The 17,532-nt window shown below is 43.9% G+C and overlaps 1 long non-coding RNA gene across 1 annotated transcript in view; it reads left to right on the forward strand.

Moving 5' to 3' along the window:
* LOC140721223 (uncharacterized) overlaps positions 1-17,532 on the forward strand; it is a 216,817-nt gene that overhangs the window by 106,716 nt on the left and 92,569 nt on the right. The gene's annotated exons all lie outside the window — the stretch shown is intronic.

Below are 17,532 nucleotides of genomic sequence, written 5' to 3' on the forward strand. Positions count from 1 at the left end.
CACACCTAGTGCACGGTAGAGGGTCAACTCAGGCCGGCTGGCCCCTGCCAGTGATTCTGTTCCAGGACAGTCCTTTTAAATCCTCCCCTGTTGTTCCCCTCTCGCTCTCCCTGTCGTGATGGGTTCCAAACCGTCACCATCCTGTGGATGAAGAGGTTTCCCTGAATTTTCTGCAGACTGGAGAAGTCGAGCTGACTGCAGTTCTGTCTGAGATGTTCTTTACCCCTGAAATCTCTGGGCTGAGGAAGAATGAATTTGGGAGTTACCCTCCTTATTCATGGCTCATTTCCAGATTATGGGTCATTTTCCCTGCTTCTAAAGTGTTGTTGAAAACACCACTGTCCTCTAAAGACTGAAAGCAGAATGGGAAACCATCCGTTGGATGTCCAACGGAGCCGGGTCAGAAACCAGAGGCGGGTCTGCACAGGGCAGAGTTTGGGGCTCTGGACGATGGTCGGGGTAAGAACGTATGATGAGGAGAAGGGAATCAGCAGCGGGGCGTGGCAACGAATGACAGAGTAGCAACATTTGGAAGCTGATTGACAGAGAAAATATTTCGGATGTCTGACTGATGACACAAACAATGCCTGTGGTGAGGTGCTCCACTGGTTGAGGAACGTATGTGTGTTTGGAATGGTTTTATCTATTGGGGGAGTTGTTCCTGCTTGTTTATCCTGTAATATTATATCTGAATGGTTATTATGGATTGTCCTATCTGAAATAATGTATTGATTATAAAACACATAGAATAGTACAGCACATTACAGGCCCTTCGGCCCACAGTGTTGTGCTGACCCTCAAACCCTGCCTCCCATATAGCCTCCCACCTTAAATTCCTCCATATACCTGTCTAGTAGTCTCTTAAATTTCACTAGTGTATCTGCCTCCACCACTGACTCGGGCAGTGCATTCCACGCAGAAACCACTCTCTGAGTGAAAAACCTTCCTCTAATATCCCCCTTGAACTTCCCTCCCCTTACCTTAAATCCATATCCTCTTGTACTGAGCAGTGGTGCCCTGGGGAAGAGGCGCTGGCTGTCCACTCTGTCTATTCCTCTTAATATCTTGTACATCTCTACCATGTCTCCTCTCTCCAAAGAGTAAAGCCCTATCTCCCTTAATCTCTGATCATAATCCATACTCTCTAAACCAGGCAGCATCCTGGTAAATCTCCTCTGTACCCTTTCCAATGCTTCCACATCCTTCCTATAGTGAGGTGACCAGAACTGGACACAGTACTCCAAGTGTGGCCTAACTAGAGTTTATAGAGCTGCATCATTACATCGCGTCTCTTAAACTCTATCCCTCGACTTATGAAAGCTAACACCCCATAAGCTTTCTGAACTACCCTATCTACCTGTGAGGCAACCTTCAGGGATCTGTGGACACGTACCCCCAGATCCCTCTGCTCCTCCACACTACCAAGTATCCTGCCATTTACTTGGAGTTTATCATATAAATTGTAATATTTTGACTCTAAAACTGGATCAGGCTTGAATGTATGGTGCCTTTATGAAGTAATGGAGGGCATTTATGAGTTTGTATTTTAAAGCAAGATTTTGGTGAATGATTAATGAATTAATTAGGTCACGAGTTCAAGGAACCCTTCGGGCGAAGTGCTCTTAATATGATCAAATTCACCCTGACATTAGAGAAGGTGACATTAATGTTACCCTGACATTAAAGTCAGATGTGTAATTTGAGAATTTGAGAGCAAGAGAGAAGAATTGGACAAAATTGATTTGAAAAGAACACGGGCAGGGATGAAAACAGAATAGCAATGGCTGGAATTTCTGGGAGCAATTCGGAAGGCACAGGGTACATACACATCACAAAGAGCAAATAGTATTCTAAAGGTAAGGTGACAAAACCGTGGCTGATAAGAGAACCCAAAGACAACGTAAAAACCAAGGAGAGGGCACAGAGCTAAAGTTATTTGGAAATTAGAGAATTGGGAAGCTTCTAAAAATAAACAGAGTGCAACTAAAATAATTAAGAAGGAAAAGATGGAACACATAGGTGAGCTAGCCCGCAATATTAAATTTTTCTTCAGGTACATATATTGTAAAAGAGAGGCTGAAGTGGATATCGGACCACTGAAAAATGATGCTGGACAGGTAGTAATGGGGTGGGGGTGCAAGGTGATGGCAGATGAACTGAATAAGTCTTGTACATCACTCTTATCTCTCGAAGGAATATGGAAGTCCCAGATGTCAGTGGTCAGAATGTGTAAAGTTATGTTATACGGGAGAAGGTTCTTTGAGAAACAGAGATGGTCTGAAGGTAAATAGGTCACCTGGACCAGATGGTATACACCCCAGAGATCTGAAAGAGGTGGCTGAAGTGATGTGGAGGCATTAGCAATGATCCTTCGAGAATCGTTAAGGAAATAAAATCCAAAGAAGATTTTTCCTTCACTGCTCCCCCTCTCCCAGTTTCACCCATCACCTACCACGTCTTCCACCCCTCCAACCCCCACACTTCTTCCTCTGACGTCTCATCTTCTTTGTTCCCAGTCCTGATGAAGGGTCTCGGCCCGAAACGTCGACTGTTTACTATTTCCCATATATGCTGCCTGGCCTCCTAGCTTACTCCAGCATTTTGTGTATGTGTTGCTTGGATTTCCAGCATCCACAGATTCTCTCCTGTTTTTGATAAAAGCAAAAGCGGGGTCACGTAATATAGCAAGAAAACAATGGGAAGTGAGAGGATCGGAAATCTTTTACATAACCAACAGGAGACAACAAAAAAAAACACACACACTCACAGGAGAGACATGATGAAAAATTAAGGTAAGTGAGCCAAAAATATCAGGTATCAAAAGTTGTTCAGATATATAAAGAGTAAAAGAGAGGCAAGAGTTGATATTGTACCACTGGAAGATGATGCTGACGAGTTAGTAATAGAGCAAAGAAATCACGGCCGAATGTAATAAGTATCTTGTGTCAATCTTCACTGTGTCAGACACTCGCAGTATAAGACTATCAGACATAGGAGCAGAATTAGGCCACTCAGCCCTATCGAGTCTGCTCCGCCGTTCGATCATGGCTGATCCCAGTTCTCACTCAACCCCATGCACCTGTCTCCTCGGCATATCCTGTAATGCCTCGACTGATCCGTAAACTGGAGACAGAAGGAGAAGAGGTGCGAGATCAGACTGCAAGGTTTGAGCGGCACAGGAACCGTGTGACCATTGCTCCCATTCCGACCTCGTCTCCGCATTCCGACACTGCCCCCTTGTGGTGATACTGTGCCGCCTGCTTTCTGTGCTGCTGCTCTTTCAACTTTGCCAATGGAAGTACGGCCGCCACTGTATTGTCACCGGCGTCAGTTATCACAGTGTGCAGTTGTGCCTCTTCTTCCCAGACGATATCTTACTGCAGGCCGTCATTACACTTCACTCGACATATCTGCAGCGGTTTGCCGAGGTACTTGATGAGATGCCGAAACCCGGCAGGCTCCTGCGGGTTTAAAAGTGTTGGCGTGCTTTCCTCGCAATGATATTTATACGGGGGCTCCAGAACTGGTTCTCGGAGAGAGTCGTACCCAGAAATTTAAAGTTACTGATCCTCTCCACCTCTGATCCTCTGCTGATTACTGGCGCATGGACCGCTGGTTTCTCAAAGGCCGAACATTTATCTGATGATTACGTCACTTTGCTCGTGACTCTCCCTCGGGTGAAAACAATTTAATATCACACATAGAGCAGGACAGTGCAGGAGCAGAGCCTTCGGTCATCGAAAAAAAGTTGAAGTCACTTGTGACGAACAAGAGAATTCTTCAAAGACGAACATGGACAAATGATAACAAACCCATTCAGGATAATGAAAGGAGGTCTCAGTATTCAGAAAATTCTAATCTGAACATAACCCGTGTTCACAGAAATGACAGGAAAATATAAATGTACGATAAACAATGAGTTCAGTAGTGACAGCGCTGAGATCTACCTGCATGTTAACTAAGTTTGCAGATGGCTCATTACATCAAATTACCTTCAGTATTACTGATTACAGAAACAACATACCATATCGATTTCCTTTGAAGATGGACCAGACAACTTCATGATTCAGCTTCAGGGTCAACCTGTTACAGATATCGTTACAAGCCTGAAATTATCTTGTTCTGCCCAGTCAGTTCCCACTGCTGACAATAGATGGCGCAGTGGGATAACCTATGTGCAGACAGGCCAGGACAACCCCACTGAGTCGGTAAACAACGTTGACCGTAGAAATTATACTTGTCAGATTGAGATCAAAGTAACCATGAAACACAGCGGCTTTTCTGTAAAGATTACAGTACAGGGCAAGTGAAAGTTTCCGTCAATATTCAATTCCAACCACCGCTTCAACTTCTGAGCAATTTTATTTTGCAGTTCTATTCTATCTACTTTATTCGTCATATTAAAGAAAAAACTTTATCAGGGATAGGGAAGGTGGAGCAGAGTAACAGATATACTAGAGGTCCTTCAGGGCTTTTTAATTGTAAGTCAAGTTCCGGGATTTATTTATGTCAAATTTCCACAGATGTTCATTTAAGTCTACAGCGAATAACGTCCCATGCTTGCCAAAACATTTTAACCCTTCATTTAAAATAATGGAGAACTGTGCCGGTTTATCTGCCTCTGTCACAGAGGGACATTCTGTGCCCATGTTTGTAAGCAGGATTTCCCATCGCTTCTCTTCACACCGGCAGCTTCATTTGGAATCACCACTGACTGTGAAATGAAGCTCTTGAAGATTTCAGAAGCAGATCTCTTTCTCAGAGTTCAGACCTTCGTGCAGCGCCGACGTGACTTCACGACGTTAAGGAATCGATCACATTGTGAATGAAATTCAGCCACTGCACATACTGAACGAACCAATCTTATGCAAACTAAATTAAGTAGCCCGTGAAAAAAAAGAGGCGGACAAAATGAAACGTATCCTCTCCATGATTCCGTAGAATTATACCCGGGAACTCCTTTTTATAAACTCCAATTTGTTTGACATTCAGGCTAATATGTTGGACAGGATACAAATTGGGTCTACCGAGCCCAGCTGATGTGATTGGACTGCAGTAGAAGGGAGTGATTCCATTCCTCTTTCAGTTCTATTGGCAGAGCCCGTGTCTCGTGTCAATGTAACCATCAACTATTACACTCTCAGATAAAAAAAACAACGATAAAGTTGTATACACCTGTGACGTTAAGGGCGTAATTCAGATAAAATCATTAGAAGACATCTAACATCAATATCTCGATTTTCAGAAAAACCGAGTCTGAACATAACCCATCTGAACAGAAATGCCACAGGAAATTATAGACGTACTGTCAATATTCATTGCAACAGCGACAGTGCAGAGATCTACCTGGAAGTTAATTGTAGGTACGCAGGTTGCTCATTACATTAATTTACATTCAATATCACCGATCACAGAAACAGCATACAATCTCTATTTCTGTTGTAGATGGGCCAGACAACATCAGGATTCAGCTGCAGGGTTCTGTTTTCAAAATACTGTCTCAAGTCTGAAATTAACTTGTCCTGTCCAGTCAGTTCCCAATACTGTTTCATGTCCTGTGACCTGACGAAACAGGATGAAGCACGTCAAAGGTTGACATTCGCGAGATGCATTTCCATTGTTTTCGGTACAATTGAGTGTTCGTTGAATTGAGCTCGGGAAGTGTTGGTTACACAATGCCAGTTTGCTCAGAACCAACTTCATGGAAGGTCTGGAGTGATTTATTTAGAAGTCAATTTGCCGGAAATTTAATATCTTCATTTAACCCTACGGCGAAGAGTATTTCATGTTTCCCAGAGCCCGGAGAACTAAAGAGCAGGCAGAACTACTCGGTTCAAATTACGGAGAGCCATGTCGGCTTATCTGCTTCGGTACCCGAGGGACATACTGTGCCCAGGCCTGTAAGCAGGATCGCTCAGCCGTTCTTCACAGTAGAAGCTTCAGTTGACGTCAAGACGTAGTGTCGAGTGAAACTCCTGACGTTTTGAGAAGTAGACGCGTTTCTCAGAATACAGATCCCCGAGCAGTGCAAACCTGATTTCACGAAGTTAAGGAAACAACCCCTTTGTGAATAAAATACAGCCGTTGTACATACTGAACGAACTAATCTTGGAGCCAGTTTCCCGGGGTATAAGTCACATAACATTAAGGGGCAGAAACAGAATCTGATGGAGACAGTGAGCAGGTCGGGAAGCATCTGTGAAGGGAAAAACAGAAGTCGACATTGCAAGGCAGGACTGGGAGGTGGGGAAACAAAGTATTAATTGAACCTTCACCGTAGAGAGAGGGAAATGGGGCCGATGGGACTCGTGCAGCAGTTCTGACAGAACATCTTCGACTTGAAATCTTAACCGTTCCTTATCCACGGAGGCTGCTCGGCAGCCTGAGTATATTCCGGGATTTCCTTTTTCTTTTTGATACTTCCAACATCGCCAGCGCTTGCGTTGTTGTCTCCATGTGTGCATCCGACATCAGATGTTTATAAGGAAACAGATACAGCAGTTAGAAAGTGCAGGGTTGGACACGGATGATCTGTCTGGCTTGACAGAGCAGTTTGCAGTTGAAGAATTTAAATGTGTTCTCGATAATGATGAAAGGGCTGTCCTAGATGAAAAGGATGCCGCTACCTTGAGGGAGTCTGCTGGGTTAACAGACGAGGTTGTTTTAACCCGCAGGCTTGAGTTTACTCCGGATGGGAGTTGCCCAGAGAGTAACTGGGAGGATCAGGGAAACTTAGAATTTGAAAAGGGGACTGGTATTGAAAGCCTGGAAGAGGTAGATGTCCCGTTTGCCTGTGTTCAGGATGTGGATGCACAGGGTACTGAACCTAGTATTGAAACTCAGGAAAAGTCTGAGGTATCTGATTTAGTTGAAAAGGAATGCAGTCCTTTTGGGTCAGATGGACTTGGTTCAGTGAAGAAAGGGTTAACCTTGCTACCAGTGCAAAGTGAGAATTCTCAGCAGTTTGTGTTGGAAGGTGTGTTAAAAGTTAATGATGAGATGAAAGTTGGTGATGTGAATATTATTGAAGGAGAAGGGAAAGGTGTTGTTTCTAAATTGAATAAAGAAAATTTAAAGTCTGAATTGGTTTTAGAAGGATTGACAAAAGGGAAGGGACGGTTAGCTGAACAATGGCTTGTTAACAAGGTGCCTGTGAATCAATTACAGTGTCTTTGGAAATTTAAAGATTAACAACTTGATGTTATTCAAGTATGTGATTTGGAGAGGCAGAGGTTGAAATGTTGTTTTGACCAAGAGGGATCATCTGCAGCTGTTAAACTGAAAACAAATAGAATGAAAGATCCTGAAGATAAAATTAATGACTTGCTTAAAATTAACGAATTGTGTGGAAGTTCAGCAAATGGGCTTAGTTTGAAAACATTGGTGATAAGATAGCGCCTGTGAATGGAGTCTGTGAAGGCCTATTCCACACTGGTGAACAAGCTAACCACGCGAGTGTTAAGTGGAAAAGGGACAAAGGTTGACCAAATGCCACTTTGAATAACAAGATCTGGTTTTGAGGGAATTTGGCAAAGCATGTGAAAGATAAAAAAACACCATGAAAGATTGACTGTTTGAATGTTAAGTTTAAAAGTGACATAGATTTTAGTATTTGTTCAAACTTTCGTAATGTACTATATTATAATCACACATGTATTGGTTCGCACTTTGTAATATACACCTAAGCTGAGAACACAATCCCTTGGCATTTTTGGCTGACATGAAAAATAAAAATAGGAAGTTACGGAATTCGATATTAAAATACAACATGTTAAGTGGAGTGACAATGTAATTGCTGATTGTTTATCTAGATATTAATTTGAATGTGCATCTGCATTATTTTGTAGTTAAGAACACTTCTGTATTTTGTTAAACTCTGTAATTCTGTGTGAAAATTCTTGGTGAAAATTCCCAGAAGGATGGGGGTGTTATGAGTGATGAACAGATCTGATGGACAATGGGGTGCAGAGTTACCCATTCCCCCACATGAGAATCACGACCCATTACTGTTGCTATGCTGCTCATGAGAGAGAGAGAGAGAGATGGAAAACATGCAAGAACATCTGTTACAGATAAGAGAGTGGAGAGAGACTGTTGATTTACTGTATTATGACTTCTGCAAGGTTACTTATCTTCTACTATTTTGCACATTAACATTCCTCAGTGGACTGCAGGAGTGGGCTGGTTTGATGGACACAGTCATTCAAAATTGATTGATAGCTGAGACCCCGTTAGTAGGGATAAAAGACAGGTCTGGAGAGACACCCTTCAGACACGCCAGTGGACACTGATTGAGTGTTGGAACCCACAAGGAAAGGTGGGGGCATCGGAGACCGAACCAGGAGATCTGCCAGTTAAACTCACAGTGCTACAGCAGGGCCGGTGGGGACTTGTGTGTGTGTCCACTCATGCCAGAGTGACGAGTCCACCACAGACGAGCGGTCTAGCTGGATGACAGAGGGGTTATAACTGAATGGCCACAACGACACGACGATTAAGAAAGGAGTAAAAGGTTTGCCTGCCGCAACAGTTGTTGCTACATCTCGCTCTCGCTCTCTCTCTCTCTCTCTCTCTCTCTCTCTCTCTCGCTCGCTCGCTCTCTCTCTCTCTCCTCTCTCTCTCTCTCTCTCTCTCTCTCTCTCTCTCTCTCTCTCTCTCTCTCTCTCTCCTCTCTCTCTCTCTCTCTCTCTCTCTCTCTCCTCTGTCTCTCTCTCTCTCTCTCTCTCTCTCTCTCTCTCTCTCTCTCTCTCTCTCTCTCTCTCTCTCTCTCCAACGATTACAACACAACAACCATATCTACCTCAGCACGCCACGAACTGAACTGAACTTTATACTTTTCTATGACAATTTATTTACCCCTGGACATCGATAGAGCTTGTTTATTATTGCTTATTATTATTCCTACACTTTGAGGTTTATTATTGCTAACCTGTGTTATCTGTATATTTGCATTATTGGTATTGTTTTGCTTATTTTACTAATAAACACTTTTGAATATAGTACCACCAGACTCCAACGGATTCTTCTTTTTCTGCTAGTCAGGCACCCAGTTACGGGGTATGTAACAATACAAAGATTGGTGGAGGAGCGGGTAGTGTTGAGGAAACAGAGAGCCTGCAGAGAGATTCAGATAGTTTAGGGGAATGGGCAAAGAAGTGGTAAAAGAAATACAATGTTGGAAAGTGTATGTTCACGAAGTTTGGTGGAAGAAATAAACGGGCAGACCATTATTTAGATGGGGAGAGAATTCAAAATGCAGAGATGCAAAGGGACTTGGGGGTCCTTGTGCAGGATACCCTAAAGGTTATCCTCCAGGTTGAGACGGTTGTGAAGAAGGCGAATGCAATGTCTATATTCATTTCTAGTGGTATAGAATATAAGAGCAGGGATGTGATGTTGAGGCTCTATAAGGTCCTCATGAGACCACATGGAGTATTGTGTGCATTTTTGGGCTCCTTATTTCAGAAAGGATATACTGACATTGGAGAGGGTTCAGAGAACATTACCAAGAATGATTTCAGGAATGAAAGGGTTACCGTATGAGGAATGTCTGGCAGCTCTTGGGCTGTATTCCCTGGAGTTCATGACAATGAGGGAGGATCTCATAGAAACATTCCAAATGTTAAAAAACCTGAACAGATTAGTTATGACAAAGTTATTTCCCATGGTAGGGGAGTCTAGGACAAGAGGGCACGACTTCAGTATTGAAGGACGTCCAGTTAGAACTGAGATGCGGAGAAATTACTTCAGTCAGAGGGTGGTAAATCTGTGGAATTTGTTGCCACGAGTGGCTGTGGAGGCCAAGTCATTGGGTGCATTTAAGCCAGAGATAGATAGGTTCATGATTTGCCAGGGCATCAAAGGGTATGAGGAGAAGGCAGGGGAGTGGGGATGACTGGAATAATTGGATCAGCCCATGATTGAATGGTGGAACAGACTTGATGGGCCGAATGGCCTACTTCTGCTCCTATATCTCATGGTCTTATGATCTTATTGCGGTCTAATTGCAACAGGTGATTGCAGACTCATGACCGATTGATTAACAGGTGGAATTCTGCCCCAGTAATGCCTAATTTAATTGCCTATTCCCTGAAACCCTGGTGTGAATGAGCCCAAATATATCTCAGTTTATGGGCCAGCGGAAAGAAACAGCTTACCCAACAAATAAAGCTTGTTGGGGTTGTCCATCTTTGGGATCATCAACTGATTTCTGCTGCTTACCGAAAGGCGTTATCATCCGATACTCCAACCTGATGGTTTCGATGGTAACCTCATGGCGACGACAGACGTGTCATCACAAAACAATGCATCCACCGTGTTTAAGGTTTTAGGCAGCAGGGTTAGTTTATATTTGGCAGAAAATGGTTGTTCCTTTTAAATTTCAGCTTTTAACCTGAACCCAAGTCTTCTATTGTAGTCTCACCAAAAAGGCCTACTCGCATTTAACCTCTCGAAATCGCTGATAATTCTACATACTTCCATTAAACCTGCGCTCTAACCTTTACATGTTATACTGGTGTTGTTGTTCAATTGTCGCATTGAACAGGCCGGAAAATAGAGCAGATGCCGCTGACCAATCAGTAAACATCTTCCTAAAAGGCTAAACTGGGTAGAAGGGCCGAATGTCGACTGCTTGCCTCGTTGTACATATTTCATGAACGAATAACAGCAACGAGGTGAAAGTTATCATGGAAGTTAAAAATCCAACAACATCATTTTTCTCTGCCTGAAATCTCATTGTCAGCATGTCTGTGCAGTTTGACCTCTGTTCAGAATTAAATATTAACTTCAGGTGTTTCTAATGCTCACAGGATGCCATTCAAAGTTCAAAGCGATAAACTCCCCCAGTAAGCAAAGTCCAGCAGTGAAGTTGTAATCTGGTCTACTTCAGCAAAGTTCCGCATGTTTATTTTTATCTTATCGCCTGAGAAATAAACAGACGGGTTAATCTGTAACCAGGCACCATGCGATTCACGGAAGGAGAAGAAGGGCGTGTGGAAAGGAGATGGGAGATTGATTTTTCAGCCAGAAGTACTGATAGAGGTGGAGGTGTTTATGATGACACCCGAATTTGCCCGTATAAAGCGAATGGTTAGATGAATATATCAAATATCAGGTGCAGGTAGGTTGTGGAACTCCGCCTGGGAATTCGGATTCAGACAGATAGAGACAGTAAAGTTACAACCGGCATGGACAATATGAGCCGAATGCCCACCTCTGTGTTTTGTGGCCCTGTAGTTTAAAGGCTGATGATGCGGTTTTGCACTTGTCACCACAAAATACTTTAACCTGCGTGTTTTATTGGTTGTAAATCTCTTGTAGCGAACGTATTTAGGTATAGGAGAAAATAATCAGATAGGGAGTATCACAGAAAAAGTTATGACCAGAATTCTTCACGGTCAGTTTGCCTACAATACAATTTCACGCCTTGGGAGATGGCGATGCAGAGAGTTGAGAGATCAAGTTTAGAGTTGAGAACTTCAATGTCGTCAAAATACGGGATATTGCCATATTCGAAACAAGGGCAATGAATTGTGGCACAAATCAGCACAAAGGGGTATACATCTCTAGCAATGTTTTTTTTTATTCCGCGCTTTGTCAAAGTTTTGCAAGTTGTTTCATTTGAATTCATTTTTCTGCCACAAGTACTGACTGAGGAGGAAGTGTATTTGAAGCACATCGAAATTTGTCAGTATAAAGCGAATGGTTGGATGAACACATGGAATACCAGTTCCAAGAAGGTTTATGGAATTCGGCCTGGAAATTAGGATTCACGAGACAGTAATGTTACAACCGGCATGGACAATATGAGCCGACTGCCCCACCTCCATGTTGTGTGACCTTGTAGTTTAATAGCTGACGTCATGCGGTTCTGTGATGGTTCTCGCAAAGGGCTTTAACCTGCGGGTTTTATTGGTTCAAATCTACTGAATGGAAAAATATTTACTTGCAGGAAAAATAATCAGACACAGAGCATCGCTGTAAAGGTAATGGCCAGAACTCTTCACAATTAGATGGCAGGCAATAAAATTTCTCGCCTTGGGAGATGCCAGTGCAGAATGTTAAGAGAACAAGTTTAGAGTTGAGAAACTTCAATGTCGTCAAAATACGGATTGTCCAGCACAGATTGGAGACTGTGTAAACAGTTTAGGTAGATCGATCGATAAATAGGGTGAGATAGATAGATTGAGAGAGACAGAGAAAGAACGAGACAGAGAGAGAGAGAGAGAGAGAGAGAGAGAGAGAGAGAGAGAGAGAGAGAGAGAGAGAGGAGAGAGAGAGAGAGAGAGAGAGAGAGAGAGAGAGAGAGAGACCGAGGGGAGAATTAGGGTTAGTACTAGTGATAGTGATCCTGTCCTACATGAGTGTTAGTGTGTATATATATATGTATGTATGTGTGTGTGTATATATATCTGAGCGAATTTGCGGCGAAAAAAAAACGAGGCTCGGCGTATCTGCGACTGACTAATCGAATCGCGATTCATTAGCAGGAGAGAATGAGGGTAAAGTAGGGTCACGTGGAGCGGCCGTTGTATGACTGAACCATTGTAGGAGTGGGAACTTGAGGCTTTGGCTCAAGGCCTTTGGCGAGGAGGCACAGGTAAGTAGCCGGTGGTTGAATTAAAAAGTCGCTAAATTACAGCGAATTACATAAAGAAGGGATGGGCACGATCGCTGATCTGGTGTGACTGCATGATGTGGGAGCTGGCGGACCCCGGTGTGGTTCCTGGTGACCACGTCTGCTAAGTGTTGCTGCTCGAGGAACTCGGGCTCAGGGTTGATGTCAAACACCGCGGCACATCGGGGAGGAGGGGGAGAGTTACCTGGATTCTCTGTTTCAGGAGGTAGTCACGCCCATTAGATGAGCTGCCTCACATTAGGTCTGTGCTCAGGGAGAAGAGGTTGTGACTGCGAGTGAGGCGGGAAGTGGGATCCACGGGACAGTGCTGGAGGAGCCTCAGCTCTTGAGCTTGTCCAACAGGCCTGAGATACTTGTTCCCTGTGTGGATGAGAGTGGGGCCTATTGACAGCATGAGCAACCTGACTGTGGCCCCGTAGATCAGGTGCCATTCAGGACGGGAGAGAACAGAAAGGCAGTAGTAATTGGGGATAAGGTAGTAAGAGGAACAGAAAGAGATCCCTGTCGCGGAAGCTGTGCTGCCTGCCTGGTGCCCGGGGGCGGGACACCTTTTCCGTCCAGCAACGGAATTTGCAGTAGGAGGGAAAAGATCCAGAATGGCCTGGTCCATGTGGGTATTCCCGAAACACGTAGAACGAGGAAGGAGGTCCTACTGAGTGAATTTGGGCAGCTAGGGGACGACATTAAAGAAACAGAAACACAAAGGTGGTCATCTCTGGATTGCTACCAGGGCCACGTGCTAATCGGCGGAGGGCCAGAAGACTGGAGAGTTAAACGGGTGGCTCAAGGATTGATGTGGAAGAAGTGGGTTTGAATCCCTGGGGAAACCGGCACCAGTATCGGGAAGGAGGGAGATGTCCAAATGGAACGGGCTCCACTTGGAATCCAGCAAAAGAGAAAAGTCTGGACACAGATATAGCGAACGCAAAAGATAAGATAAGAGAAACGTAAGAGTGTAGTGAAGACAAGTCAAGAGCGAAAGAGATAAAAGTTCATAAGATTTCAAATGTGCAATGAGTGTGAGGACATTTTAACCGAATGCCCGTCTTATTCGAAGCGGGGTCAGTGAACGTGCGGCATTAATAACTACAGGGGGTAAAATTTAGAGGCCATTACAGAAACGTGGTTGTAGGGTGAAGAGGATTCCGAATTAAATTTCAAAGGATATCAGGTAATAAGGAAGGATAGGCAAGAAGGTAAGGGAGATGGGACAGGGCTCTTAATTAAAGATATCACGGCGATAGTGAGATATGATATAAGATCTAAGGAGCAGAAGGTTGAATCATTCTGCGTAGAGTTTGGGAACAGTAATGTGAAAATATCACTGGAGGGAGTTGTCCCATCGGCCACGGAATAATAACATGACAGTGGCGCAGGCAATTGACAGTGAAATATCTGAGGCATGTAAGAATGGAACATCGGTGATCACGGCAGACTTTAACTTGCACACGGATTGGGTGACTCGAGTTGTTGGGGACAGAATTGAGGAGGACATCATGGAATACATCCGTGATGCTTTTCCTGAACAGCATGTTCCTGAACCTACAAGGAAATGTGTTGTCTTTGTTCAGGTTCCGTGCAAAGAGACAGGGAACATCATTGCTCTTGTGGTTAGGGATCCTCTTTGGAAAGAGTGATCACAGTGTGATTGAATTTCTCATCCAAATGGAGGGTGCAATAATTCAATCTAATCCCAGCGTATTCTGCCTGAACAACAGAGACAATATTGCGATGAGGGAGGGTTTGGCCCGCGTACACTGGTAACACAGGCTATATATTTGGGACAGTTAATTATAAGCCTGTTAGTTTAACATCTGCAGTTGGGGAAATGCTTCAATCTAAAAAAAAATAGCGGAGCCACCTCGAAAGCAATGGATCCATCAGGCAGAGGCGGCATGGATTAAGCAAAGGCAGGTCCTGTTTGACACACTTACTGGGGTTCCTTGAGGATGTAACGAGTACAGTCGATAGAGGGGGACAGATGGGTGGTAGTTACTTGGATTTCCAGAAGGCGTTCGGTATGGTGCCGGATAAAAGACTTATCCATAAGGTAAGGATGCATAGAGTTGTGGGTGATGCATCAGCATGGATAGCGGATTGGTTAACTGGTAGAAAACAGAGAGTTGTGATATATGGGTGCTACGCTGGTTAGCAACCAGTGGTGAGCGTTTTCCTTCCCTGCAGGGGTCGGTGCTGGATCCCACAAATACTTACCATACTCATTAACGATACGGTAGAGTGGACCAAGTGTACTGTATCTAGGTTCACTGAGTGGGTGAAAGCGGATCGCCCGGGAATAACACACACATACTATGAGGGAGATCTAAGGACATGTTACAGACGACACCGGAGTTGATCTCCGAACTCCGGATCGACTCGATCTGTAATAGAATACCATTGATTTGAACTGAACTGAATTGACTTGGCCTTATTACTTCCTTCGTATACACGAGGAGCAAAACATCTTGCGTTTTGTCGCCGTCTAAATATGCAATGTGTAATTTATAATAAATATTATCAAGTCAAGTCAAGTCCATTTTTATTGTCATTTCGAACATAACTGCTGGTAGAGTACACAGTGAAAACGAGGCAACGTTTTTCAGCACCAGGGTGCGACATGAACAATACAAAAACTACACTGAACTACATAAACCACGTATTACGACAGTCAATCTAACATACAAATACAGTGGTGTCAGCACGAATTAATCAGTCTGAAGGCCTGGTGGAAGAAGCTGTCCCGGAGCCTATTGGTCCTGGCTTTTATGCTGCGGTACGGTGTCCCGGATGGTAGCAGCCTGAACAGGTTGTGGTTGGTGTGACTCGGGTCGCCAATGATCCTTCGGACCCTTTTCACACACCTGTCCTCGTAACCAACATGACCTAGAGGGATGCTCACATCTGCAGATGCACTGGGCTGTCCGCATCACTCTCTGCAGAGTCCTGTGATTGAGGGAAGTACAGTTCACATACCAGGCAGTGATGCAGCCACTCAGGATGCTCTCAATTGTGCCCCTGTAGAGAGTTCGTAAGATTTGTGGGCCCATCCCAAACTTCTTCAACCGTCTGAGGTGAAAGAGGCACTGTTGTGTGCAGCTGGTGTGTACAGACCACGTGAGATCCTCGGTGATGTTTTGTCATTTCAAACAGACTAGCGGGAGGACGGCAGAGCAGCAGTGGCTGGAGTTTATGCGAGAAGTGAGGAAGGTGCAAGACAGATATATTCCAGAGAAGAAGAAATTTTCGAATGGAAAAAGGATGCCAACTGTGGCTGACAAAGAAGTACATTGTGTACAGTTCTGGTCACCGAATTATAGGAAAGATATCAATAAATTAGAGAGAGTGCAGAGACGATTTACTAGGATGTTACCTGGGTTTCAGCACTTCAGTTACAGAGAAAGGTTGATAGATAGATAGATAGATAGATAGATAGATAGATAGATAGATAGATAGATAGATAGATAGATAGATAGATAGATAGATAGATAGATAGATAGATAGATAGATAGATAGATAGATAGATACTTTATTCATCCCCATGGGGAAATTCAACATTTTTTCCAATGTCCCATACACTTGTTGTAGCAAAAACTCATTACATACAATACTTAACTCAGTAATAATATGATATGCATCTAAATCACTAACTCAAAAAGCATTAATAATAGCTTTAAAAAAAAGTTCTTAAGTCCTGGCAGTTGAATTGTAAAGCCTAATGGCATTGGGGAGTATTGACCTCTTCATCCTGTCTGAGGAGCATTGCATCGACAGTAACCTGTCGCTGAAACTGCTTCTCTGTCTCTGGATGGTGCTATGTAGAGGATGTTCAGGGTTTTCCATAATTGACCGTAGCCTACTCAGCGCCCTTCGCTCAGCTACCGATGTTAAACTCTCCAGTACTTTGCCCACGACAGAGCCCGCCTTCCTTATCAGCTTATTAAGACGTGAGGCGTCCTTCTTCTTAATGCTTCCTCCCCAACACGCCACCACAAAGAAGAGGGCGCTCTCAACAACTGACCTATAGAACATCTTCAGCATCTCACTGCAGACATTGAATGACGCCAACCTTCTAAGGAAGTACAGTCGACTCTGTGCCTTCCTGCACAAGGCATCTGTGTTGGCAGTCCAGTCTAGCTTCTCGTCCAACTGTACTCCCAGATACTTGTAGGTCTTAACCTGCTCCACACATTCTCCATTAATGATCACTGGCTCCATATGAGGCCTAGATCTCCTAAAGTCCACCACCATCTCCTTGGTCTTGGTGACATTGAGACGCAGGTAGTTTGAGTTGCACCATATCACAAAGTCCTGTATCAGTTTCCTATACTCCTCCTCCTGTCCATTCCTGTATTCATTGGAGCGTAGAAGGTTGAGGGGGGATTTGATCGAGGTATTTAAAATGTTGAGAGGGATAGATAGAGTTGACGTGAATAGACTGTTTCCATTGAGAGTAGGGGAGATTCAAACGAGAGGACATGATTTGAGAGTTAGGGGGCAAAAGTTTAAGGGAAACACGAGGGGGTATTTCTTTACTCAGAGAGTGACAGCTGTGTGGAATGAGCTTCCTGTAGAAGTAGTAGAGGCGAGTTCAGTTGTGTCATTTAAGGTAAAATTGGATAAGTATATGGACAGGAAAGGAGTGGAGGGTTATGGGCTGAGTGCGGGTAGGTGGGACTAGGTGAGAGTAAGAGTTCGGCACGGACTAGGAGGGCCGGAATGGCCGGTTTCCATGCTGTGGTTGTTATATGGTTATATAAGTCAAAGCCAAAGTAAAAGCAAAGCAAAGGGCATAAAAGGAAGCAAAAATTAGTGGGAAGACAGAGGATTGGGAAGGTTTAAAAGCTTACAAAAGGAAACTAAGAAGGTTATTCAGAGGGAAAAGATGAACTATG

The sequence above is a fragment of the Hemitrygon akajei genome, unplaced genomic scaffold (assembly GCF_048418815.1).
Source record: "Hemitrygon akajei unplaced genomic scaffold, sHemAka1.3 Scf000052, whole genome shotgun sequence".
NCBI lineage: Eukaryota > Metazoa > Chordata > Chondrichthyes > Myliobatiformes > Dasyatidae > Hemitrygon > Hemitrygon akajei.